The sequence below is a fragment of the Python bivittatus genome, unplaced genomic scaffold (genome assembly GCF_059951505.1).
Source record: "Python bivittatus isolate LINGU-HERP-01145 unplaced genomic scaffold, Pbiv_v1 ctg000080_np1212, whole genome shotgun sequence".
NCBI classification, from domain to species: Eukaryota; Metazoa; Chordata; class Lepidosauria; order Squamata; family Pythonidae; genus Python; species Python bivittatus.
In genome coordinates, this window is record NW_028277035.1 from 4,912,528 (window position 1) to 4,939,618 (window position 27,091).

Consider the following 27,091-nt stretch of genomic DNA (forward strand, 5'->3'; position numbering starts at 1 on the left):
ACTACAACAGCATGCTAGACAGATGGCCATCTGTCTAAACACTTTTAGCAAAACAGATTCTATCGCCTTCTAAGGCAATAGAAGAATAAAAGCAGAATATAGGTATTTTCTAGAAGCAGTTGGAGATGGGTAGGGTGTTCATGGAGATTACTTACTTATTACACTATCAAAGGAAACCATTTTGTCTCATTTAATTAGAAAGGTTTAGGATATCTTCATATGATTGTTATCTGATTAATCTACTCACAACTGAGGCTTGTTTTTACTGAGTTGAAGTTTCTTTATGAATTGACCAGACACCAAGGGAGCTGCCCTTCCATCTGCATTTACTTGCAAATCAAGACATTTTGTAGCAGTTTTTTTTGCTCAACACATTCTATATTCTGATAGGAGAATATAAATTTGGAAATAGGAAATGGTTGCAATGATTCAGCTATCTTTACATGATGAACACGTCCAACATTATTACCATTAAAAGATCCTGAGGCCTTTATTCCAAACAAAACAAATTATTACCTTATACATTTCTCAGATTACAATCTTCTCTTCTGTGAAAGTCATTTGTTCACAGGAGACACCACTGCTTTAGGTTTTCAAATGTAAGGTACTGGAGGTACTCATTTTACCTAAAGTAAAATATTACAAAGCTATCTAGGTGGTGTTTTAGGACAGGAAATCAAGATTATAGCAGAATTAATTCTGAGGTGAAATTTGTGTCATCATGCTTGCTATTTTTTCCCTTATTCAGACCTATTCTCTTATTTACATCAGCCATGCATGCACATCCTAGTCCAGATAGATACACAGACACACATACATATATAAAGACCTGCCCTCAAGATATCTATCAAATATGTCACACATAATAAGGCCAAATTTGCTTGGGTTTGCATCAACTTCTACCACAGAGCAACTGAAGATCTAGAAGGGAAGAAGTGCTATGTGCACAATACCACTGACAGCTCCAATGCTTTTAGCAGTTATCAGAATGGCTTAAAAGGGAGGAGTTTCTGTCAAAGAAAAATCATGAGGATTCTTGCTAGGAAATTCTAAATACTGGCCAAAGATAGATATTGTAGTTGTTGTATCTTGAGAGCCTTGAAAGAGAAGGTATGGAAATATCTCTACTGGTTACATAGAAAAGCGTACCAACAACAGGGAAAAATAAACATGGCTGGCTCAAGAAAATAACTTAGATGTGGCAAAAGGCCAACTGCAATTATTTTAAAAATGTGTTTTGTATAGGGGCAATCTGGAAAAACTAAATATCAGATGCACAACAGAACTGAAGATTAGATGGCAAAAAAATTGTAGGGCCAATATCAAAAGCATAAAGTTCCTTCAGTAGGTAAACAGAAATTTTGTCAAAATAAATGCTTGTTGTCTTTATCGAAATAATTGCCATCTGTTTTTATGATATAACAAATAAAAGAGACAGCCTTAAAAATTATTATACTATCCAAGCAGACAAAAATGTCTTTTACTTCATCTGCTCAAACAGCATTTAAAAGCCAGCTGGTTTATTCAAAGGGTCAATTTTGACATTATGCTAAAGTATGTTTAGTGTTACATGAATGAGCCTACACAAGCCCCAGACTCACACTTCCCTGGTATCCTCTTTCTCCTCTGGTGCATCTGGAAAAGATCAGAAGCATCCATTTTTTGTTTTTATTGGACTCATCGAAGCTTTCCATCAAGCCCTCATGCAACTAGTGAACTAATGTTCAATTAAAAAAAAAATTAGGTGAAACATAATTTAAATTAAGCTGACTTCCTCCAACCATACACATAATTTGTTCTCCATGCTGCTGCAGTATCAAAAACAAAGGGCTATGTGAAAGTCAGAGGCCTGTTCATATAATGATAAATCACAGCTGTACATTTAAAGGGGAACAAAATCTCCCTTTAGAGTGTTTCAATTAAACATGGCACCATTTTCAAATGCAGCTTGAACTATATTCAATGCTTAAATTGAAATCCTTTGCAGAAGGAACAGATGGGAAACACAACTAAGTCAGTGCTCTTTCCAATGACTTCTTACAATTTTTATCTGGCCAGTGGTTTTTGTCCCCCCCCTCCCAGTATTTATTTCTCTTTTTGTTTTTCTTTCTCCTGACTCCAATGGGATTGAAATGAACTAAATCTGCTTGTAAATAATTCAGCATACACTGTACTTATTCCTTTGTTCAATTACTATCTCAGGGAAATGGGAAAGTTTTGATCCAAAGCCTCTTTAGAAATAGCCATGGAAAGTTGCAGGAATACCTCCTTTAAACAAAGTCAGAAGAGACTTGTGACACCGGTGGTTTTCTCCCAATGCAGACTTTTCTCTTTGGTCCAGGGAAGGGAAATCCAAAATTATAGGGATTACAGTCATATCTGAATGAAATAGTAGAAGTCTGCTTTTTCAAATCTGGTATGAGAAGAGATGATATATATTGTTATTAAGTACATCTTGCTGCCCATGATGGACTGATACTCGAGCTGACCTTTAAGAAGTTTATAATGTCCACTATGATTTAAATTGACTGCAGCCTCTTGGGAAATGAATGTCAAGATAGCTTTTTACAGGAATATTGTTGTTAGGGAAGAAAGAGCTTTGATTCATTAACAGATTCTGCAGAGCAGTTTTTCTTATTTCCACCAGCCATTTAGTTTTCTGGTGCTACTTACCTCTAAAGATCAGAATCATGCAAGCAATAGTATTCCCAGGGACACTCTATGGAAGTGAAAATTGGACTTTGAAGAAGCAGGATAGGAAGAGTATTTATGCTTTTGAACTTTGGTATTGGAGAAGACTCATGAAAATACTGTGGACAGTCAAGAAAACAAACAAAAAATGGGCCACTGAACAAATCAGAGTTCTCGGCACAAATGACCAGGCTTAAATTATCCTACTTGCTTAAATTATCCTACATGTTATGCAAAAACCTCTGGGTTAAGTGGTTTGATGATCCATTTGTTTTCTCAGCTGTCCACAGTATTCTCAGGAGTATTTTCCAACACCAAAGTTCAGAAGCATCAATACTTTTTATCTTGCTTCTTCAAAATCCAACTTTTGCTTCCATAGCGTGTCAGAGGGAATACCACTGCTTGCACTATTTTGATCTTTGTAGATATAGACACACCATGGCATCTGAATTATCTTTTCCAAGGCCTTCACGACTGTTCTACCAAGTGCTAATCTTAGGCATATTATTTGACAGCTTGTTCCTTTACTGTTGATGGTTGATCCTAAAAGCCAAAAGCTATCTACCACTTTATTGGCAGTTCTAAGGTTGGTTGTTGTACTTGTTATCATTAATTTGCTCTTCTTTATATTTAATTTTAATCCCATTTTTCCACTGTGCTCCTTGGTTTTATTACTAGAGCCTGCAGATCCTTTACATTTTTGGCTATCAGAGTAGTGTCATCAGCATAGTGCAGGTTATTGATGTTTCTTCCTCCAGTTTTAAAACCACACTCATCTTCTTCCAATCCAGCTTTCCTTAATATACATTCAGCATATACATTGATAAAAGCAAATACTTCTCCATAAAGCATTTACGTAAACAGTACAATCATTCTCAATGACTTGGACAACTTTTGGACTATTGGACATTATTTTGGACAACAATGACTGTTATTTAGAAAGGATAAATCCAGCAATTTGTTTCTGATTGCCAGTTGCTAAAGTATATAAAAGAGTGGGCGCTATTGCTCTCATGTCTACTTGTCTGTTCCCCAAAGACATTTGTTGGACCCTGCAGGAACAGAAAGGAAGTTTTTTGTCCAGCAGGTCTTTGGTCTGATCCAATATGGCTGATAGCAAAGTACCTTTCCCTCCTAAACAATAGGAAGCACAAGATGGCGTAGGTAACAACACATATTTTAAACCCATATCTTATAAATACAGATAACCTCCCTGCTTTTGTGCTATTTTTGCCTCCTGTACACTATTGTACCAGGCTGTGTCTGACTAAAGAAAATATTCCTTATTAATAATGATATATCACAAATTAAACCTACATTTCAATCTCAAGACAAAAACTGCCTATCTTCTTTTCAACTTTATAAAGGCATAATGATTAGGATATTAAAATATGCAAATTTATTTAAATGTAATCAATCAGTTAAGAGCCATAAAATAATTAAAAAACTAATCAGTTGACAGCAATGGTTAGGAATAAAGAGGTAATCAGTTACCAACTTAAAATTAATGACCTTAAAAATTGTTTTGTATGGCTAGTATTTATACTATCTATAAAGGAGTTTTGAATGTATTCTGAAACACAGGCTTCTTTCATATTCATTAAGAGATAGGAACTACTAAATAATAAAAATAAGTGTTTCTGCCAAAAAATGTTCACCTGATTATAGAATTTGGAAGAGAGGTATTCAACTACACTACCAAGATAATTAAAATCTTACAGATCACAAATGACTTGAATCCATATTTCCCTGTGCTTTAGATATCAAGCATTATCATTATTTGCAAAAGGTATTTTAAAGTAACAAAGTTCTAACACATGCTAAGATAAAATCCTTTATGTGCAATTTCATAGTAGCACCCCCCAGCTAAACAACAGTGGATTGTAGGAAATTGCCTGCAGATTTGAATGAATGTATTAACTTTGCTAATATTTTCTTTACGGTAGCAGATCCAACAAATGTCTTCTAAATGGTAGATGATTTGAAGGCACTTTTCTTGATCAAAATTGTACTTTATGAAAGTGATGTCTCTCTTCTTAATATATCAACACATTCTCTTACACAGAAATCTAACAAACAGGCAGAGAGGTTGCAGTCGGTGGAGACTGACTAGACCACTAAAATCTTGCATGCCGTACATTTAATCAGACCTAAGGGCCATTCTGCCAATCTACACAAGAGGATGCCTATCTATCCTTTTACCTGATGCTAATATATTTCCATGGATGCTGTCATTTAAGCAGCTGCTTGCGATACAAAAAAATGAAATCTAGTCTGTCGTCGTCATGATGGAGCTAAGAGCAATATAACAATATATACTCTACTGGGCATGCTAAATGTTCTTTTAATTTTTACTAAAACTATAGACTGTTTCTTTTTTTAAAATAAGTAGGTCAGGAACCAATTGTGACACAAAGCGAGTGTGTGGATTGCACCACATTGCTTTGGATTTTTCTAATAAATACCTCCAATATTCCCACAAAACCTTCCACGTTCTAAACTAACTGCTTGCTACTACTAATAATCCCATTATTTAATAGTGTCTAAATTTCACAATCAAATGTGAAGGAAACAAATTATAAGAATTTAAGAGAAATCCCAATTCTGTGCAAAAGCATTAAAGAATTCCATATAGATGTTATTAATGCAATGAATGGGATCAATCACTCAGATCTCAATTTAGCTTTTAAATACATTTCTGCACAGATTAACACAGAAGTCATAAAAACTACATAAGCCTCACAACATTGATTTCTTAGTCTTTTGGATCTCCAATTTCCTCACATCTATTACTACACAGTGTATGCTTCCTTTTGCTGTCCCCATCTCACCCCACCCCCCAAAGATATCATTTGTTCACTAAGAAGGGAAAGAAGGGGATCACTGCAAGAAGCATTCTGGACACGGAACAGTTAAAGCCAGCAATACATTCTTAGCCACTGCTGTGACGGGGTTTATTTACAGCTTCCATTAAATACAGCAGCTCCATTACAAAGTGCTGTATGTGAGAAGAATTTTTGATTATACAATGCAAGTGCTTCACTGCATTAAACATAGCATGCCAGTGTATTCCCCCCAGCCCACCCCCTGTAATTGGTTTGGGTCATTGTTTGATGGGTTTATGAATTCATTACAGGAAACAGATGGATCACATAAATCAGAGCTATTCATCCAGCCAATCAAATGGCCAATTTTTCTCTTCTCATCTCCTTCCCCCTTCTCTTCAACCTTAATGAAGCCACTTCCTTCGTGCACAAAACTGTGTATAGAGTATGTACAGAAATAAGTTGTTAAAGCAACCTTGAAACAGGAAATGGAAACAGGAAACACCTTTTAAATAGAAGTAAGCTTACTGTGCTCACACAGCGGTATCCCCTAACAAAGCCAGATACAAAGAAAAACTTACCCAAGTTCTCCTGAAACACTGGAACTCAAGCAGAAAAAGTGAGATATTTAAGAATAGACCAAGTTCTGTTTTTAATGGCAATGAAAGAGTTTTATATTGGAAAGGCTTATTTTAACCCCTCAATTCCCATTTTCAAATGGAGAGTTTTTATTCAGAAAATTACTTCCTTTGTCTCTTAAACTCTCAAGTTTGACAACAGTGACATCTGCTGGTAAAAGTGAAAGTATCACAAAGGTTATATAAGCAGTTATGTTTTTAATATAAGCAAACTCTCCTTTGTCATCCACTATGCAGAAAAAAATCTAAGTAACTTATAAAATGTTTTATATTTGATAAAGAAGTAATCTGCCTTGTATGAAATTTCATTTTTGGAGGTATCTTAAGGGGAAAAAGGAACAAGCTTTGTAGAAATAATCTTTATATGGCTACTTTCAATATTTTTGCTGTAATTCTCAAGTCTCCTTACAAACAGGGCTATTCAAGTCCAGGAAACTCTTCAGAATCAAGTGTGAAATTCACTCATAAGCACACTGCCCTCATTCTCAAGGGATTTATTTATGTATAAGAGTGGTTGGGAAATTAGAAAACATGATCACCAGGTACATAGTCTTCACAGATATTAATGTTATTTGAGAACAACTGTCTGGGATTTACTACAGCAGCTTCGTAAAGTACTGCACTATATTCTTCTAGGATAAATTCTTCTTTGAGCATTTTTAGTAGAGTTGTGGCCTTATAAAATAGGGGTGGGAGTAGTTTGCCTATGAGACAATTCTCATTCCCTTTCCCATATGTATCTTGCTTAAGCTGCCTGAAAACAGCAATTTCAGGTACTGGAATGGGGTGGGAGGATGCCTTGAGCATGGAATTGAGAATGTGAGATCTTTGAGGGACAAACTTTAATCCCCACCCTTAACAGCAGCATGTGAGGCTGCAAATGAGATGCCAGGGTGGGAGCTTACATGAGGGGCAAAAACTCTTCCAATTAGACTTTTGCCTTTAAAATCATGTACTTCTAAGTTTTAAATACTTCTAAACAAGGTTTTACTAACTTGGTATTAGCAAAGTTTTTTTTTAAAGGCACTTTACTGTTTATATTTATTCATTCATGCTGAAAATTCCAAACAGTACATTTAGGCATCATGCTGAACTGAGATAGGCTTTTGTATAGCAAAATATTGTCAGTGGATTAATTAAATTATTCAATTTTACATTCACATATTCATCTCAAGAAGAACCATTATTGCCATGACAAAGAAGATCTAAGTAATAAACTGACCCAGCAAAGTAAAAAAAGACTAATATGTTATCAACATAACAGTTTTAAAAAATTTAGAAAAAGATGACTCTTGAAAAAATTCCAAAAATCGAACAATATTTATTAGGACCAAGTAGAATGTCACAAAATAATAAATACCATCTTTCTTTCTTTCTTTGCAATTTTTAATCTAAAAAAATGAACTGCTTTTGAAGTTGCTAGTTCTTGCTCTCTGCTGAGCTTCACATTACAGGTAATTTAAACCAATCAATTAAAAATGGTAGTTTGGACCTTCCTCAACTCTTCATTGGAGAGCCTTTAGAAAACTTGTGAAAATAATGTCTTCTACTTCATTTTATCAAATTAACAGCCCAGTTTAAAGAGTGGCACAGCTTTCAATATATCCCAATCCTGGCCCAACCCTGCCAACAGTGTACATAAGAAAAGAGCAAGTATCAGACAATGCAAATCAAGGAGGTTTAGCATGTATATTCAAAGCGGTTAAATTTGTGAGTATATATGCATCCTAAGGACCATAACAAATCTAAGAAATATTTCCTCTTCTCTTCCATGTGAAGTTATATGTGCAATGTCATTCTACTTTTAATTCCACATACATAACCTATTCTATCATTGGCCTTAAATTAGAAGGACAACACATCAGCTTAACCTACTCTCATATGAGTACCTTTTAATGAGCTTCAAGGTTTGAAATATAATTTATGCTAAAACTGCACACCAAGACATACAATCATCAAATGAAGTTAACAGATAACTACCCACCTTAAATGGCCATTATAAAACAATGACATTTATTTGCCATGTATTCAGTGATTTTTCACTCAGACAAATTAATTTCTAATTTTTGTGCCAGAGAAGCTGTTTGAAAATATGTCATCCAGAAAGAATTTAAAGTTGTCAGTGAGATGCCAATGTTTTATGAGAGGGCATGTTAACTTATAGTCTCCAACAATGAGTCAGAAATCATATTTTTCAGAAAGCATTCCCATATCACTCTGTACAAATCATACAAATCACTTGGATCTGTCTCTTATTGTCCCTCAAATGTATGAATATACTAAGAATAGCATTTAATTTCTTGCACTTTAATTCTGAGAGCCTTAAACATTTTGTTTTTATATATATGTTTCGATGCTAACAGCCTCTCTTAAAGTTGTGCTTTCAAAAATCAATTATTTCTACATCTCTTCAGAATCCCTGGAGATTTACTGTCTTACTATCTATATTGAATCTTAGTAGAACATATGGAACAAGTGTTGCTATCTTGGTTTAAAATGTATTTGCTCCCTTCTTTGTTAACTTGTTTAGTTTTCTTGATAGTACATTTCCTATTGCCTCATCAACAACTGCCCTCATAGAAAAAGGATACCTATATCTGACCCAATCCTGAAAATGCTGATACTGTTTATGGGGACAGATCCTATATGAAATAGAAAACTTATATAATTCTTATATCAGTATTTGTAGAATCTTTAGGGCAGCAGTGTTTCAACAAACAACTACATAACAGTTGCATTACCAGACTACATCCAATAAAGAAGGTGAGACTTTAGACAATACTTGTGAATGGAGGAGAAAAGCATTTGCTTTTCAGGGTGAAATAACATGTTAACAATTATGAAATGATCTAAGGATTCCTCTCCCTGCCCCCAATCCTCTTGTAAACTTTAAAACTGGCTCCAGAATGTTACTGTGTGATTATAAAGGGCCATTTCCGTGAATACTATATGAAGAAAAATTGTGACTGCCCCCAACCAAATTTCATTCCATTTTCTCTCATTCTGCATATAATCCAAATTTTACCTCGAAAGCTGTAAGTATTTACAAACAAATCTGGAGGACCTTATGATGGTACCTCAAAGTCCATCCCATCTGAAAGTTTACAGCATCAAAGGGCCTTATAATGCTATAATTCTAAGCAGGAAGAAAAGGTGTAACTACAGTTGAGTTGCTGAAGTGTCTCTAAGAACTGCTCTAATTCAGCAATCCTGGAACAAGCAAATGCCTAACAGCAACAAAGAACAATACATTTATGTTATCTGGTTATATATTTTTACACTCTCTAGAACTATCATCCATAAATTTAATTTTAATATATCATTTTGAACTGAACAAAAGCTGAAGGGCCAACAATACTGGTTAACTTGACTGATTAGCTATCATCTATATTAAGCTGGTTTCACTCCTCTCACAACAGTGAGTTTGGCAAAGTCCTCCTAGATGTGGCAGATGTTTGCATCCATTTGTATGGGTCTTGAGATGTACACATAGTGGTTAGGGACACTAAGAGAAGTTATCTTGGAGAATCGTTATTTCCAACATAATGAGGAAGGTAGGAAAGCTATTTAGCTGTCTCTCAAAGTGGAAGAACAAATGTGAAACATCCAAAAAAGTCTCTGAGAGTTATTTGGGAATCTTCAACTGCATCTTAATAAAATCTGGACCTTCGGAATTAAGAACTCTGCTGAGGGCTAACCTGGCCCCCAGCCAATCGGCAAGTTAGCAAGAGCTGCTGTTCTATAATATATGAGATCAAGTAGTTGTTCAGCTTGTATGAGAATTAAGGAGTATTTCTGTACCTTTGTGGAGTCATAGGTATATAGGTACGTGGGATACTATTTTTGGCTTGCATACTAAATAGATATCAAATTTAAGGCTTTTTGCAAGGCCTTAAAGATGTGGTTTTGTCACTGGGCTTGGGGATCCAGATGTGTGGCAGAGCCTGTGCACTGGTTATATTAATTTGTTACTGGTGCTTTTTTTGTACCTCGACTGCTGATTAAATAAGAGATAAGTGTCCATATTACATAAACAAAACAAAACAAAACAAAACACTCTCATCATATCCCTTAGCCTTAGGTAGAAGAGAGTATGCACCATTTATCATCTAGCCTTAAGAATGAGGACTGAGCCTGCCTCTGTTAGGGGTTTTTTAAACAGTTTTGTTCTGCTGCTAAGTCAGAGAATGTCTTTTTTTCCATTAGTAAGGAAAATGAATGTTTCCTCCTAATTATTTAGCATTAGCTTTTATAATATTTTGTAGAATTGTTTTTTAAAGAATGTCATAATACACTGCTATAACACAATTATATTATTATTATATTTTTGTTTATTACATTGGTACAGCATACATTTAATGCTTGTATAGATATGATATGTCTGATTAAGTGATCTGCCAAAGGATTTTAAAGGCTTGTTATATTATCTGAGTGTCTGGAGCCTCCCTGTTTTGTGACATATTTCATGATAGAGTGTTTCACTATGTTTGGGCCAAATTGTAAAGCAAGGGGAAAAAAGCTGTCCTCTGAATTAATGACTGTATACTTATAGTGTTTGGCGTTCAGACTAGTAATATGAGAACCAGTGCTTTCAACTTAGTCCAGAAGCTTAGATTTCTTTTCAGGGGGCTTTACCTTTTAACCAATCCCAGCGTGATACCAAATGAAGCTCCGGTTTAGATCTTACAAAGCAAAGCAAAAATAATTATTCCCCCTACATTACATCCTTAACAGCAATTCTCATAATCTGTTTCATTTTTGCTTGCTCTTTGTAGACCATTCCTAGTTTATATTTATCATATGGAATACTGCTTAGATTACTGAATTAAAGCTTACTTCTCTATTCCTACAAATCCCTACATTTTGTACTCAAAAGAAACATGCAGAAAAAAATGAAAAGTTCATGAACAATAATTTTGTCTGAACATATTTAAGTACAGCCAAGTCCTACAATGTGTACATATATTCTATAATAATAATTCCCACTTTCAGCAAAATGTGGAAGGAATTTAAAAGGAATTTAGCTTTGATTCAGCATTCATTTGTCTGTGATCTTTCAAAGGCTTAATTTTCCTGTGTTTGCTCTAAAATAGTTTGGAGTCTGCTCCAGCCTGATCATCTGCATTCAGTTTTTTGTTGCAGTCAGATTCTATAAAAATAAAGACTACATTGCCCATGAAAATCTGGTGATGAAAAGTAGTGTTAGATTTCAGAAGTATTAAGTAAGTTTCTGAGTCATCCTATAGGTAATAATTGGAATAGGATGAGCACCCACCTAAATTAGTTCCCCTTCAGGAACTCTTAGATAGAAATCAAAGCAACTATTGAACCTTATTTACACTTGTCAATTTTTGCAATCAGTTTGTCAGATCTTGAGACACATTTTAGAGGCTATTTTAAGTTCTAGTAGGATGAATAATGCATAAAATCCTATGCTAATCCTCAAAAATTTCAATGATAGTTTAAGTATTGTTTTCAGATCTGAAACAAAGAAACAAACTAGAACAGGATGGAGTTCTCCAAATCATCATGAGCTTGAAACTTCATAGAATAAAGTACTTCCCTTTTTTTTGCCCTACCAGGTAGCAGTAGAGTTGATGTCTTTAACAAAGGCTGGAGAATTGCTTTTCCGAGGACAGATGGCAGATGATCTTCCTAACAGGAGATGCTACTACTCTACAGGCAATCAAGATCCTAGTTGGCAGATGATCTTCCTAACAGGAGATGCTACTACTCTACAGGCAATCAAGATCCTAGTTTCATACGTGGCCCAGTACTGTCTATGGATCTAATTCACACAACTAACCCATAAGTTCCCTCATTACAAGACTGAGTTACAAGTGACCTTTATCCAATTTAAGCCCACTCCAATACACTACATTCCGTGCTAAGACAAACTGATCAGCAGCCAAAACTTCCATTCTCTAACCTGAGCTGTATTATGTACACTAGGAGACTCTGTGCTATTATAGCAACTCAAAGGATTCTTAAGTGCAGCAGTGTTCCTGCCACAGTCAGCAATCTGCTTATTTGAAAGTTCAGCGATACGATCAATACAGCAGCTATCTATATCCATGTTAAGCCAGGGATCTCAGCCTTCAAAGGGTAATGTCACTAACAATATCATCAACAATTTCAGCATGAACAGCACATATAACCACTTAGAATCAAAACTTGATACAGCAGTAGTCAAATAACAAGCTAGTTCCAGATACATGCTGAAATTATGCATATAATAAGTCTTGGCATATTCAATACTACCTCACAATCAACTCAGCCAGATTAGAGGAGGCATTTGGTTTCTTTGGATGTACAATGGTACTATGAGTGTATTTCAACATTTAAGTTAAGTAAGGACAGATATGACTGAGTTTGGAGATTTGACTGAGTGAAAACATTTCAGAGAGAAATTAGTTTTGAAATATGCCAGACAGCATTACTTATATTAAATTAATGGCTGGGTATGTACATATGTACTTATACATATATGTATACATACAAACATACAATTTATATGGCTGCCCAAATTGTAAAGTGAGATTCTGGGCAGCTAACATAAAATTAAAAAAAAATCAGATAAATAATAAACCACTACACAATATAAAACAGCACAAATTGAGGCCCAAAATGTAACATGTTGAAAATCTATTTTCCAGATGTGCTCACCCAACTTTCTAACCCAGTGCTGTTCCAAAGAGCTGATGTCACAACAGAAAAGGCACACCTCCTAGGCCCATTAGATGGTGCTGTTTCATGGAGGGAACCCAAAGCATTCATGCTCCATATTGGTGTAGGCTCATGGCCAGCATCATTCCATACAGGCCAATCAGAAACTTGTTCTCTTGGAATTGTTCAAAATAGGCCAATCAGAAGTCTATCTATGCAAAGAACCAATCAGCAGCCTGGTTCATGGACAGGCTAATTAGGAACCGGTTGTCCTGGAATGTCTTCAAAATAGACCAATTGGAAGTCTACCTAGATGAAGAACAAATCTGGAACCGGCTTTTTGGACTCCCATGACATTGACCAATCAGATACCAGCTTGCCACATGCAAACACAGAGCCCAGTCAGCCCCTGTTCAGTTGCCTATGAGATGCCAAGAAGCACACTACAAAGCAGCTCACTCTGGCTCTGAAGATGCCAATCACAGGTGCTGGCAAAACATCAGGACACCAGAAAACTAGACCATGGCCATACAGCCTGAAAGTTTCATGCATACTCTATTGGATCTTGTAGGACAGGTAGACGTAATTGGAGATAGACAATCCCACAGATAACTTGACACTATTCCATGAAGAGCTTTAAAGGTGATAGTAATCACCTGAAAGCCAACAGAAAGCCAGTGCAGTTTGTGAAGTAGTGGTGTTACATAGATGTACCATAGTACACCCATAACTAACTATGCTATTGCATCCTGCACCATCCTGGTAGATCATGTTGCAATAGTCCAATTGGGAAGTGACCATTAGCAGGGTCTTCTGATGCAGGAATGGGAGCAATTGGCACAAAATATAGACTTGTGTAAAGGCCCTCTTGGCCATGACTGTCACCTGCTCTTCAAGCAGGAGCTGAACACCAGTTCTGTCTGGAGGAGTGAACCTCATCCAGAATTAAAAGTTGGTAAGTCTCCAAATCCAGGGGGCTCTAAAACTCATAACTACTCAGTCTTGCTGGGGTTCAGCCAAATTCTATTCCCCATTCCACCCTTCCACAGCGTCCAGGTATTGGGAAAGATCTTTGATGGCAACACTTGGTCAATCTAGTGTAAAGATATAAAGCTGTGTATCACCAGCCTGATAATAACCCAATGCTGATGGATGATCTCACCTAGTGGTTTCATGTGGATGTTAAAGAGAAACTGAGAGAGGGTGGCACCCTGAGGACCCCCACAAAGCCAGGAACTAAGGCTAGATGTCTCCCATCCTATCAACACCAACTGGAACTGGCCTTGCAGGAAGGAGGAGAACCACGGCAATACAGTATTTCCCACTTCTAACCTCCAAAGTCAATCCAAAAGGATACCATGATCAATGTTATCAAGGCTGCTGAGAGATTGAGAACCATCGCTATCTTGGTCCTGCCACAGGTCATCCAAGAGTGTGATCAATGTCCCCTATGTGCCACATCCCAATTCTGAAACCTGACTTAAAAGGGTCCAGATAATCAGTTTCCTCCAGAGACCTGTGGAACTGCAAACTGCAACCAACCTCTCAACAATCTTCCCTAAAAAGGGAAGGTTTGGGTGCAAAACAAACATTGTCCAGAACTGTTGGATCAGGAATGATTTCTTCAGGAGAAGGTGGAACTACTCCCTTCCTCATGGATGCATTCACCATCACCTGTATTTAACCACACATCGTCTCTGACAGTAGAGGGGCTGTGAACGAGTATAGAAGCCCTGCTTAGCTATTTTTACACAGCTTCACATGTTTAATATGAAAAGATAAAAAGGGTTTACAGTGGTACCTCGGGTTACGAACGCCTCTGCTAACGAACTTTTCGGGTTGCGACCAGCTCCGGCTGCAAAAATTTACCTCGGGTTACGAACCAGATCCGCGGCCATTTTCCGCCATGACACGTGGTCCGCGGCAATTTTCCGCCCGTTCCACGTGGTCCGCGGCCATTTTTCCACCCTGCCACATGGTCTGTGGCTGTTTTTCCGCCCTGCTGCGTGGTCCGCAGCCGTTTTTCCGCCCCTGACGCGTGGTCCGCGGATGCCAGAATGGATTAACGGTAATTACATTGAACCTTATGGGAAAATTTGCTTCGGGTTGCAACCAATTTGGGTTGTGACCAGAGTCACGGAACGGATTAAGATCGTAACCCAAGGTACCACTATATATGCATTTTGATTAAACAAGCTTCCTATGATCAGAAACCATTCCTGAATGTAAGAAACTCTGGAAACATGTTTCAACTGAACACACCTGTCAATCTCTACAACATCTTCACAGTTTATTCTAAATATAACTGGACACATTGGGACATTTTATATGTGATTTTCTTACATGTATCCCCATGTTGCCCACCCATCCCCCACATTTAACTTTTCATATATTGCAGGCAAACAACTGAATATGGTTAATGTTTGCAGTCTACACATTGAGACTGTTGTTTGATTCTGATCACTCCAATTTAGTACAGCTGCAGGAAAACCCTTGGAGTTTTATTTTTTTAGTCTTTCTATCTTTAACTCAAAAGCTTTCAAAAGAATATATTCTAAGGAGGGGCACTTCTCAACTGATATAATACTAATACTTATCATTTCTACTATTTAAAAGATGGACTAAGATGACAAAGAATTTCCTTTCTCAGATGGCTAATACATTTTTAAAGCAGACACATTCCAGTGTCTAAAAGTGAAAAACTGGAATGATACAGTATCAGGAAGAGTTTACATTAATTCAGCTGAACCTTAACAGAATGTTATGTCTGTAGGGCCATCATATATTAATGACATATATGGGAAGCAGCATTTAAATTATTCAGGAACACTGGGAATGCAGATCCAGCAGTTTTTGTAATTCTCACTGCTGTATAAAAGAAAGGAAGGAGGAAAGCACCTTCTCTTTCATCTTCTCTCTCTCTCACACACAAAATGTATACACTCACACAAAGCTGGGCAGAATCAGTTCTACAATCACTGAGCTGATGAAAACTAGCAACTGTCCTTTCAGTTTTTTGCACACATAACAATGAACCCTTCTGTGCTTCCTTGCAGATACATCCTTGCAGATGATCAGACAAGCCTTCAAAGATATATATGTTAAATCTTCCAGGGCAATTTTAGCAATTAAAAACACATAAACAAGTGGCTTCTTCTAAAAATACTAAAGAGACCAAAATCAGGCGTAGAGCAAACAGAATCCATACGTCTGTATTTACAGACTAACAACAATGGTGCCAATGTGCAGAGCTGGCTTATTCTATTTATTGTTTTAGTTGACAGCTCTTGCTTGAGCACCCATCACCATGGCAACAGTGAGCACAACTCACAAAGCACCCAAACGAACTCAAGAGCTAAATTAACTTATTGCATGTCACCAATGAGAAATGACTGTTCAGAGGTAATTTTCTGTACTAATATGTAATAGAGTTAACTCTCTAAATTGAATTAAATTAATTAAATGCCACTCCCAGTAAATCAGTTTCTATTACATCAATGTTAAAATGAATTAAATGTTTTATTAAAACCACTAATAATATTATGCTATTACTTCATTCATTCAAAATTCTGTGCAGTTTAGTTTAAGACACATGCTTTGTATTAAGCAGCAATATAACTAACCAATGATCAGCATTTGTTACAGCTTTGCTTATATCAAGTTATGACAGGAACTGAAAAACGTGGGTTCAGGGAAACCATTCATTCCACATTATTATTTTATTCTAGCTTAGATAACATCCCCAAATATAAAACAGTAAGATTGGTTTCCAGAAGTATTACTATTTGTAATTGGACCAAACAAAATAAAAATCCTAATTTATGAAGCAGAATCCAAAATAAGAATACAAATAAAGCAGGTATTAGTGGTACCATTCCTGGATAAATTTATGCCCAAGATAAACTGTAGATATATACAGAAAAGTATTAGCCACTAAAATGTTTGACTTCAACATAGTAGCACTCTATAAAAACATTTTGGAATCACCACAGGCCCAGCTCAAGAATCATTGGCATTTGGTTCAAAGCATAACAGCTATCAAAAAAGATGTCCCAGATGTTAAGAAGTATTGAGAAGCAACTGAAGGATCATTTACATTTGTGACTGTCCCAGAATCACAGAAAGGATGCAAGATCTAGAACAGATACAGAGGAGGAAAATCAACAACGCCCTAACATAGCTTGTCATCCTGACAATGAAAAGAAAAAAAATGCTGCATATTTGAGCCCTCTTTATGAATAATCTAAAACACGAATGCTTTGCAAACAGCAGAGGGAGCACTCAATATTCTTATTCTGATCACTGATTCTATGGATATTGGTACTGCTCAAAGAGGAAAATGCAGTGATCCTTTTATTAAAGGTACAGAATAGTAGATTCTAATCCTCTAGGTTTCTCTCTAAAAATTTCAATTTTCCCAAGTCTGTTTTGAGGTTCTTTAACCCTTTAATTTTTACTACCTAAATATTATTGTACTTCTGTAAACCTGAGATTTTCCCCAAGCATATGGATAGTGTCCCCTTATTTTTCAATAGTTTTGTTTTGGCTATAATTCTGCTGGTGACATTGAGTTTGCTATTAGCAGGAATGATGAGAGGAAAGTTCAATTACAGGCATACCTGGTTTTTATTGTGCTTCATTTTATTGAGCTTCGCAGATATTAGGTTTATCAAACAGCATCACACGGTAGCGAAATCTTTCATGAAAGGAAGAGCCAATTGATGTGGCAAACTTCACTGTTGTCTTATTTTAAGAATTTTTAAAGTTAAGGTATGTACATTGTTTTTTTAGACATAATGCTATTGCACACTTAATAGACTACAGTATAGTGTAAACATAACTTTTATATGCACTGGAAAACCAAAAATTTAGGGTGACTCGCTTTATTGCAGTATTTACTTTATTGTGGTGGTCTGGAACTGAACCAGCAATATCTCCGAGGTATGCCTATACAATGCTTTTTAATGCTTGCATTTCAACAGAACAAAACTGTTCTAAAACAAAAGTATTGAAACAGCTGGAATATTAACCTACTGAGCTTCTGTGGACTAGACTCATGCTACTCTACTTTTATGCTTATCAAATGCATAAAATACATCAGATGCATAAAATACAACCCCCTATGCCTATTTTTAAAATGTGTCTTTTTCTAATCATTACACCTGGGCACTGCAAATGAAAATGATTCATAATATTTATGAATTATAAAATTTATAATATATCAGTGTATGTGACAATTTGTATTATGGTATTTATAACTATGTACAAAATAGCTAATGAGAAGAAATCCTAAGAATTAGGCCTAAAAACATGCCTGTTATCACTGAGAGTATATATTAAACCACTCTTAGATATGGAACTACATATATGCAAATGCAAGGCTTTCACGAATCTTTCTCATTCCACTGATTATAAAAAGCTTATGCTTTTTAGAATTATGATAAAAAATATATTAAACTGAAAAATGTAAAGCATGCCTAGAATGATCTCTCTTATACATTATAAGTTCCTTTCCTTAACTATTGCAAATCAAGTGAGTGATCAAAGTTATCAGAATGACCTTTGTGTAGATAATAATTCCTCTGAGTACATAGTCTCTCAAGCTATCCTTACCTGTAATAAGTAAAATACAATTTCTCAAACAATTGTAATTTCCAAAATTTCAGTGGTTTGGGCACATCATAGCAAAGTGCACTAAGCAAAGCACATTAAGGCCTATCCATCCATCCATCCATCCATCCATCCATCCATCCATCCATCCATCCATCCTGAGAGATTGATTTTCATGAATGACCTTTTGATCTGATACAAAACCAGCAAGTCCACTCTGGAAATAACTGAAGTTCAGTGCTACTTTTCTGTAGAAAATTCAAGTAAGTCAGGTACAGAATTTTAGTTAATTGAATTCCAAACTGAAATATAGGAGATGTGGAAAAGGGCATGGATATAATCTGCATTGTAATCATGAGAGAACTTGTAAAAGGAAACTTATTAAAACCTCCATTCCTATTACAAATTGAAGTTAATCTGAAGTACATTTTTATTTAACTAAGGGGTGTGTGTTGGGGGAGGATGATTCAAAAACTCAGTTCCTTTTGAACAAAACTCTGATGACTAAATTATGAAATAACCTGCCAACTTCTACTAGGAAGATGTAATGTACACCCAGTACTTTCATCAACTTCTTCAGAGAAGGGGGGGGTGAAAGGATGAACAGAAGGTATAGTAGTATCTGATAATATACCTCTGAATGATATATAGTAGAATGCCATATATTTCTGACTCTCAACCATTTAGCATTAGCAGTCATAGTAGGAATAACATCATCAACAACAATAATCACCATACTTCCCTCTTCAAAAATAGACCACTGAAATGCAGTATATCAGAGTGCCGGTATTCATGCTACTAACAAAAATTGTTGCAATCAGGAGCACTACCTTGAAAAAAAGGCAGAAAAAAAATTGCATCTATATTGATTCAAAGAATTTTGGTACTGACAGAATAAACACTAAGAACTCCTAATTCCTACTTGGAGTTTATTGTTAAGGAATCCATATGATTATTTTTTTAAGTAAATGTTTAAGCACCGGATTAGAAAGCATCAATTTTCCACATGAATATCAAGAACTGAGTGCTTTTAAATAGCAACGCATCAATAAAAATATTTTAAATCAAGAAAAATATTGCAAATTGCACTCAAAGAGGAGCATAGAAAATTATTCAACTTGCAATGACAGAATAAAGTTTTGGGGGGAAAAGTGGGCAACTTGGTGCCCTCCAGATGTTTGGGATGTCAGCACAACCTAAGGTAACAGATGGTAGAAGTTGTTTAAAACTTTTGAGTATGAATTTTGTTTGATATATGTTTAGAATATCAGACAAGGACGTAGGAATAGACTCAAATTATGGAATCTGGTATAGGTGGGCAAACAATTTAGAACTTCCCAATTTCCTAATGCATGGGAGATAAGTGGCTGAACAGAGACCTTTGAATGACTACATTCTTGCTGTGATATTTGAAAAGTATTGGATTAAGCAGAAAAGTGGCACCAAATGATCCAGGAAAAACAATTTTCTGATGATGATGATGATGATAATTTATTAAATTCATATGCTGCCCAACTCCCAGTGACTCTGGGCGGCATATAAAAATATTTTATATGATAATAAAAAATCAAGTCTCTTAGTCGGGTTTGACTTTTCAAGTCCTGGTGATTTAACAGATATATCCATGTAGTTTTCTTGTCAACAGTATAGAACTATGGCATTGCCTTCTTGTGGAATGGTTTTTCAATTTCCCAGTGTAGCCTGTACCTCTGATACTCTCTGGAGATCTCCTATCCAAGTACTAAATTGGATCAGCTTTTAAGCCAGCCAGGTGCTGCCATCTGCTGAGACTATGATGTTGGTAAAAAGCAAATGAATCACTGCCAATGTAAGTATAACATACAAAAAGGCATGTCCAGTGACTGAAATAGATAATATCAAAAATGCAGTCACTGGTATTAAGACTCTCCTAGAAAATAGTGAAGAAAATGATACATATTAAAGGATAGGGCCATCTGATCATTCCTGATGAAGATAGTATTGCACAGAATGTGCAGTGCAAGTGTATAATCTATCTAGAAATAGTTCTGATACCATGACAATCAGCTGAGACTGCTGTTGAGAATAGCTTGAAACCATTAGTGACCAAAGATATGATAGCCATACCTCAGATAAGTAGTTCTTACTGTCTTGATCTAGACATTTAAAAGTTAAAATCTATAACAAAAATTATAAATATGACAGAAAGAGAAAGAAATGGAGACAGAAAGAAAGAAACAGGAAGCAGAAGGACCTGGAGCTTTTGATGGAGAAACAAAGTAACAATCCTTGTAGTATGATCATGCCTTCAATAGGTAAAATATCTTTATGACTCAGATTCAGTGTGATAATACATTAAAGGAGCCAGAAGCCTTTATTATGTTTTCTCAGCCAGAGTTATACTTTGATGAAAATCATGACTTTTATGCTAAGTGGAGGAAAAAGGCGGGTAGGAGGTAAATGATGCAGCAGAATCATCTTCAAAAATGGAGGACTACTACTGAATCCAATTTACTGCTGGGCAAAGAAAAGGCATTTTTGCTTAAGTCTGATGGGCCTATGATTTTGACCAATTCTTCCCTCTTACTGAAGTCCTGTGCATCATATCTACACTGTTACTGAGACAATCCAAACTGAAAAAAGTAGTGGGACAAGACTCAGGATCTAAACTCTGAGCAATAGGTGGCAAGGTTTACCAGCTAATACAACCTGAATCAGTATCGAAGCAAAAATATGTGTCCTAAATTTATTCTGGATGATACATGGACAAAACCACTGTAGTCTGATGCTGAAAATGGCACAAGAGAGGCATTTTAGTTTATCTACATAACATTTGTTTCTTGGCTTGTCTCTAGATTATCAATTTGTGCTGAGGACTTGGCATTTAAATTACAAGCCATGTCCTTGGAAGAAGTCATGTCCTTTGGCTTTCAAAGCTGCTGGTGGCTTAAAGCCTGAAACATGAGAAATGATTCCAAAAGTAGAATAAGTAATGGAGCTACTGAGATCAAGCATTGAAGTAACTGATACATACAAAAGTTATCAGAGGCATACAGAAAGCACTGTTGAGAATAATTCCTTGTGCCTATATTCTAAGTTTTGGGCTACAAGAACAAGAATCAATCAGATAAGGAAGCAAGTAAGTGGAAAGTTTGCTACCTCACTGAAAGCAAGAAGACCTATCTGTATCACAATAATTAAAATTAAAGGATGTATACATCACGCAATGAAATAAAAACAGATATAAATTGCATGAGATAGAAGAAGAAAAAGCAGGAGAAAGATAAATGAATGTACTTAAAATGTTGGATATTTTCCAAAGTGCTACTGATGTGATAAAACAGGTAATCCTCGACTTAGGACCATTTCTTTAACGACCGTTCAAAGTTACAACAGCATTGAAAAAAGCAACTTATGACCGGTCCTCACACTTACAACTCTCGCAGAGTCCCTGAGGTCACATGATCAAAATTCAGGCACTTGGCAACTGACATGTATTTACAACGGTTACAGCATCCCGGGGTCATGTGATCGCCATTTACGACCTTCCCAGGGGGCTTCCAACAAGCAAAGTCAATGGGGGAAGCCGGATTGACTTAAGGACCTCATGATTCGCTTAATGACTACAGTGATTCGCTTAGTGACTGTGGCAAAAAGGTTGTAAAATTGGGTGTGACTCACTTAACAACCACTTTGCTTAGCAATGGAAGTTCCAGTCTCAATTGTGGTTGTAAGTTGAGGACTTCCTGTACTTACAAGAGACTGAATGAAGTTCAAACAACTAATGGAGATATGCAAAAAAAAAAAAAAAGTGAGTAGGTAGGTAGATGAGAGCCAATTTGGTTAGTGGTTAAGGCAGCAAGCTAGAAACCAGGAGACCATGAGTTCTAGTCCCACCTTAGGCATCAAGCCAGCTGCATGACCTTGGGCCAGTCATTCCCTCTCAGCCCTAGGAAGGAGGCAATGGCAAACCACTTCTAAAAAACTTTGCCAAGAAAACTGCAGGGATTAGTCCAGGCAGTTTCCAGGAGTCAACATTGACTTGAAGACACTAAAAAAAAAAAAAAAGGAAAAAGGAAAAAGGGTAGGTAGATATGGTGCATCAGTTTTTAGTTGATCAATGTCTGGGAGCAACAGATCTTCATAAATCAAACCTTTATTATGGCCTTTGGGCCAGAAAGCACAACAATAAAATACATAGACCTATAATTATTAATAACACTTTAAAAATGCAATAACATTACATAAAATACATCATTATTGTAAATCCCCAAAATTTGTGCTAAACTTCAACCATGGGTAGGATACGACAAATAGGACAAAACCTGGCAACTTGGAAAGATATCTCAGGGTCCTGGTCAGACAGAAGCAGTGACAGATAGACATTACGCACTGCATGACTGAATGTGCCACAAACTGCAGAATGTTTTAATCAATATAGGAATTATAAGTACTAATAATTTAAAAAGACATTTAGTTATTTTGAGTTGTTTGTGCATGCAGTGGAATATGCCTAGGCCTTTTTTTTTTTATTCCAATGCTTGAATTTATTATTTTACTTATTTGTTTGATTTACCTAGCTGCCCATCTAATAATACACATGACTCTGGGCGGCTCACATAATTAAATAACAAAACAAAAGAAAACAAAACAATGAACAGTTATAAATAAATAAAAAAAACATTAAAAACTAATTAAAACAATTTAAAACCACAAAACATAATTTGTGGGAGAGTACAAACCATACAATTACTAGCAATATAACCAACTCACAGGCTTCATACTCCTACCAGATCCCTAGGCACGATGACAAAACCATGTCTTAAAAGCCTTCCAAAAGGCTAGCAGGGTTAGGACCAGTCTAACTTTGGGTGGAATGATGCTCCAAATGGCAGGTGCTGTGGCAGAAAAGGTTCTGCTCCTGGATCCTGTCAGATGACATTCCTTAGCAGACGGGACCAGTAACATATCTCTTCTGTAAGACCTGATGGGACAGGAAGATGGAACCAGGACTGGTCCGCACCCTTAAGTTAAATATGTGGTGTTGCTGAAATGTTCCTTGTGTGAGCTGAAAAACATTGGATTTTCCTCTACACTGAATTCTCCCTCTTGGTTTTGCCTTTTGACTTGATTACAGTCCCATTAGCACTCAATAATAGGATTTGTTGTTAATGAGAGTAATGTTGATTTGGTAATTTAAAATAAATCAGGAAGTACAGTGGTGCCTCGGGTTACGAACGCCTCCGTTAACGAACTTTTCGGGTTACGACCAGCTCCGGCCGCAAAAATTTACCTCGGTTTGCGAACTCCGCCTCAGGGTATGAACAGGATACGTGGCCATTTTCCCTCCCGTGACACGGTCCGCGGCCATTTTTCCATCCGACACGTGGTCCGCGGCCATTTTCCGCCCCTGACACGTGGTCCGTGGCCATTTTCCGCCCCTGACACGTGGTCGTAGGGAGGGGGACTCTCCCTCCAAGCAATAGCCACCTCCCTGCCCTCCATGCCAGAACGGATTAACGGTAATTACATTGAACCTTATGGGAAAATTTGCTTCAGGTTGCGACCAATTCGGGGTACGACCAGAGTCATGGAACGAATTAAGTTCCTAAACCGAGGTTCCACTGTACTACAATGTTATCATACAGATCTGTGATATGCCCATCTTTAGAGTTTGGTTAACAAATGCTAGCTCCATCTCAAAAAGGATATTTTACAGCTGATTAAGACACAAAAAAAGTGATCAGTAAGGAACAGGAGAAAAAAAAGCAGAAGAGTGGATGAAGAAATTATACTGGGATTTTAGGTCATCAGTAGGTTTAGGAAAAACAACAGGGAACATTTCAGCAACAGCTCATATTTAACTTAAGTAAATAACTGCATGATGATAGAATGGCAGTTATCAGCTTAGATTATTTTAAACAAAGGTTAAACAACTTGATAGAGGGTTAGATATGTCAAAAGCTATTAGCAGTAAAAATCTAAGAATGGAGCCTCATGTTGAAGGGCCTGGGATTACCAGAAATGTGGCTTAATCTTCAGGGAATGGTTATTATCCTCATAGCTTTTAAGCACTGTCTGGCCACACTATATTATGTTGAATATAATCTTTCTTAAAGTAGTCCTCACTCAGTCTACAATGACACAGAGGAAGAGAGTTCCCCCCCCAAAGATTTATCTGTGAAAACATGCTACATATTTTTATTTGGATGGTTTGTGCATGCTGTCATGAATGCAAATATTTAGCTGTAAAAAAACCCTGTTTTCAGCTGTAAAAAACCTCAACTGCCAGCATGTCATATACACCTACTTACAGGAAAAAAAATACCTACCAGAATACTCCAAAACAATACCAAAATTTATTTACATTTTTGTTTAGTTTAAAATAAAAAAAATATATCCAGGATCAGCCTGAATTTATGCATCCAAATAAACAATGGCATTCCTTCTTACGTGGATGCTTACAAATAGTGTTCATTTGTTGCTTTAGGATAAAAATAAAAGGAAAAAATCCCAGCTTGACAATTCAATTGTCAATAAACATTTTCCACGAGGGGGGGGGTTCTTTTAGCACATTAACAATTCCAGTGCGTACATTTGTCACACAGGGTCCCAGAACCACTTGCTCAAAATGACTCCAAGTCCCTTCATGTCCTGAAAATTCTGGTTTATCTTTTCAATTTGCTTAGTCCTAATCACAGTTTGAATTCCTGATCCAAAGCAGTGCTGTTTATGCTATATAAATTTTACATTCTGCATTTTTACAGGATTATGTGAAGTGCAGAGCACACAGAATCTATACATAGGACACAGAATTAAAAGTTTAGAACTTTGCTATTCTAGCTTATACAGTCAGGACCAGAAATACTGGAACAAGGATAACTGTTTTGGCATTTGGCCTCTGTACACCACCACATTGATGTTGAAAGGAAACACACCCAGATGGGAGCGAAGTCAGGACTTTCAGCTGTCATTCAAGGGGTTTGCCAAAAGTGGGGCACTAACCATTCAGGAAGTACAACCAGTGGCATACACACACACACACTGTTGGTGGCTCATAAGTAATGGAACGAATGGCTGACAAGCAGCTGCATGGCCAGGTGTGGCCTGTTTCCTGGGTACCCCATGACCAATCAAGCAGATAAAAGGCCTGGAGGTGGTTCTGAGTGTTACATTTGCATTTGGTAGCTGTTCACTGGAACTCTCAACATGAGGTCCAAAGAGGTATCCATGCGAGTGAAGGAGGCCATCATTAGGCTGAGAAAACAAAATAAACCCATCAGAGTGATAGCAAAATCATTGGGAGTGGCCAATACAACAGTTTGGAACATCCTGAAAAAGAAGGAATTAACTGGCAAGCTCAGCAACAGCAAAAAGCCTGGAAGACCATGGAAGACAACTAAAGTGGATGACTGCAGAATTCTGCTCATGGTGAAGAGGAACCCTTTCACAACATCTAGCCAGGTCAAGAACAGTCTTGAGGAGGTAGGCATGTCATTGTCAACATTTACAGTCAAGAGACGGCTTTATGAATGTAAATACAGAGGCTTCACAGTAAGGTGCAAACCACTGGTAATGCTCAAGAACAGAAAGGCCAGATTAGACTTTGCCAGCAAACACCTAAAAAAGCCTGCCCAGTTCTGGAATAAGATTCTTTGGACTGATGAAACCAAGATTAATTTGCACCAGAGTGATGGGAAGAGAAAAGTATGGAGAAAGAAAGGAACAGTTCATGATCCAAAGCATACCACACCATCTGTCAAAGATGGTGGAGGCAGTGTTATGGCATGGGCATGTACGGCTGTCAATGGAACCGGGTCATGGGTGTTGATTGATGACCTGACTGCTGATAAAAGCAATAGGATGAATTCTGAAGTGTATAGGGCTATACCTTCTGCTCAGATTCAGCCAAATGCTGCCAAACTGATAGGACGCCGCTTCCTATTGCAGATGGATAATGACCCAAAACATACAGCAAAAGCTACCCAAGAGTTTCTCAAGGCAAAGAAGTGGGATGTTATTCAATGGCCAAGTCAGCCACCTGATCTCAACCCAATAGAGTATGCTTTTCACTTACTGAAGTCAAGACTGAAGGCAGAAAGACTCACAAACAAGCAGCAGCTGAAGGCAGCTGCAATAAAGGCCTGGCAAAGCATCTCGAGGGAGGAAACTCAGCATTTGGTCATGTCCATGGGTTCCAGACTTCAGGCAGTTATTGACTGCAAAGGATTTTCATCCAGGTATTAAAGGTGATCCTTATGTTTATCATGATGTTGGTTTGTTCCATTACTTATGAGCCACCAACGATGGGGTGTGTGTATGCCACTGGCTGTACTTCCTGAATGGTTAGTGCCTCACTTTTGTCAAACCCCTTGAATGACAGCTGAAAGTCCTGACTTCGCTCCCATCTGGGTATGTTTCCTTTCAACTTCAATGTGGTGGTGTACAGAGGCCAGAGGCCAAAACAGTTATCCTTATTCCAATAGTTCTGGTCCTGACTATAAAAGGAGGAGGATTAGTTGAGTTTGTAAGAATTGTGGGGAATGTTTCTTTACATTTCCAATAAAATGTCTTAATATCCAAAAGAAGCAGTGGTGAAACCTTAAATTTTAAAAACAAACACTTTCAACACCATTTTGTTCTGTTTCTAATTTCACTTTTTGGGTATGGCGTTAAAGTCTC

At 36.9% G+C, this 27,091-nt stretch overlaps 1 protein-coding gene across 8 annotated transcripts in view; it reads right to left on the minus strand.

Moving 5' to 3' along the window:
* Positions 1-27,091, minus strand: part of TNRC6C (trinucleotide repeat containing adaptor 6C) — a 156,268-nt gene that overhangs the window by 82,208 nt on the left and 46,969 nt on the right. The window lies entirely within an intron of this gene.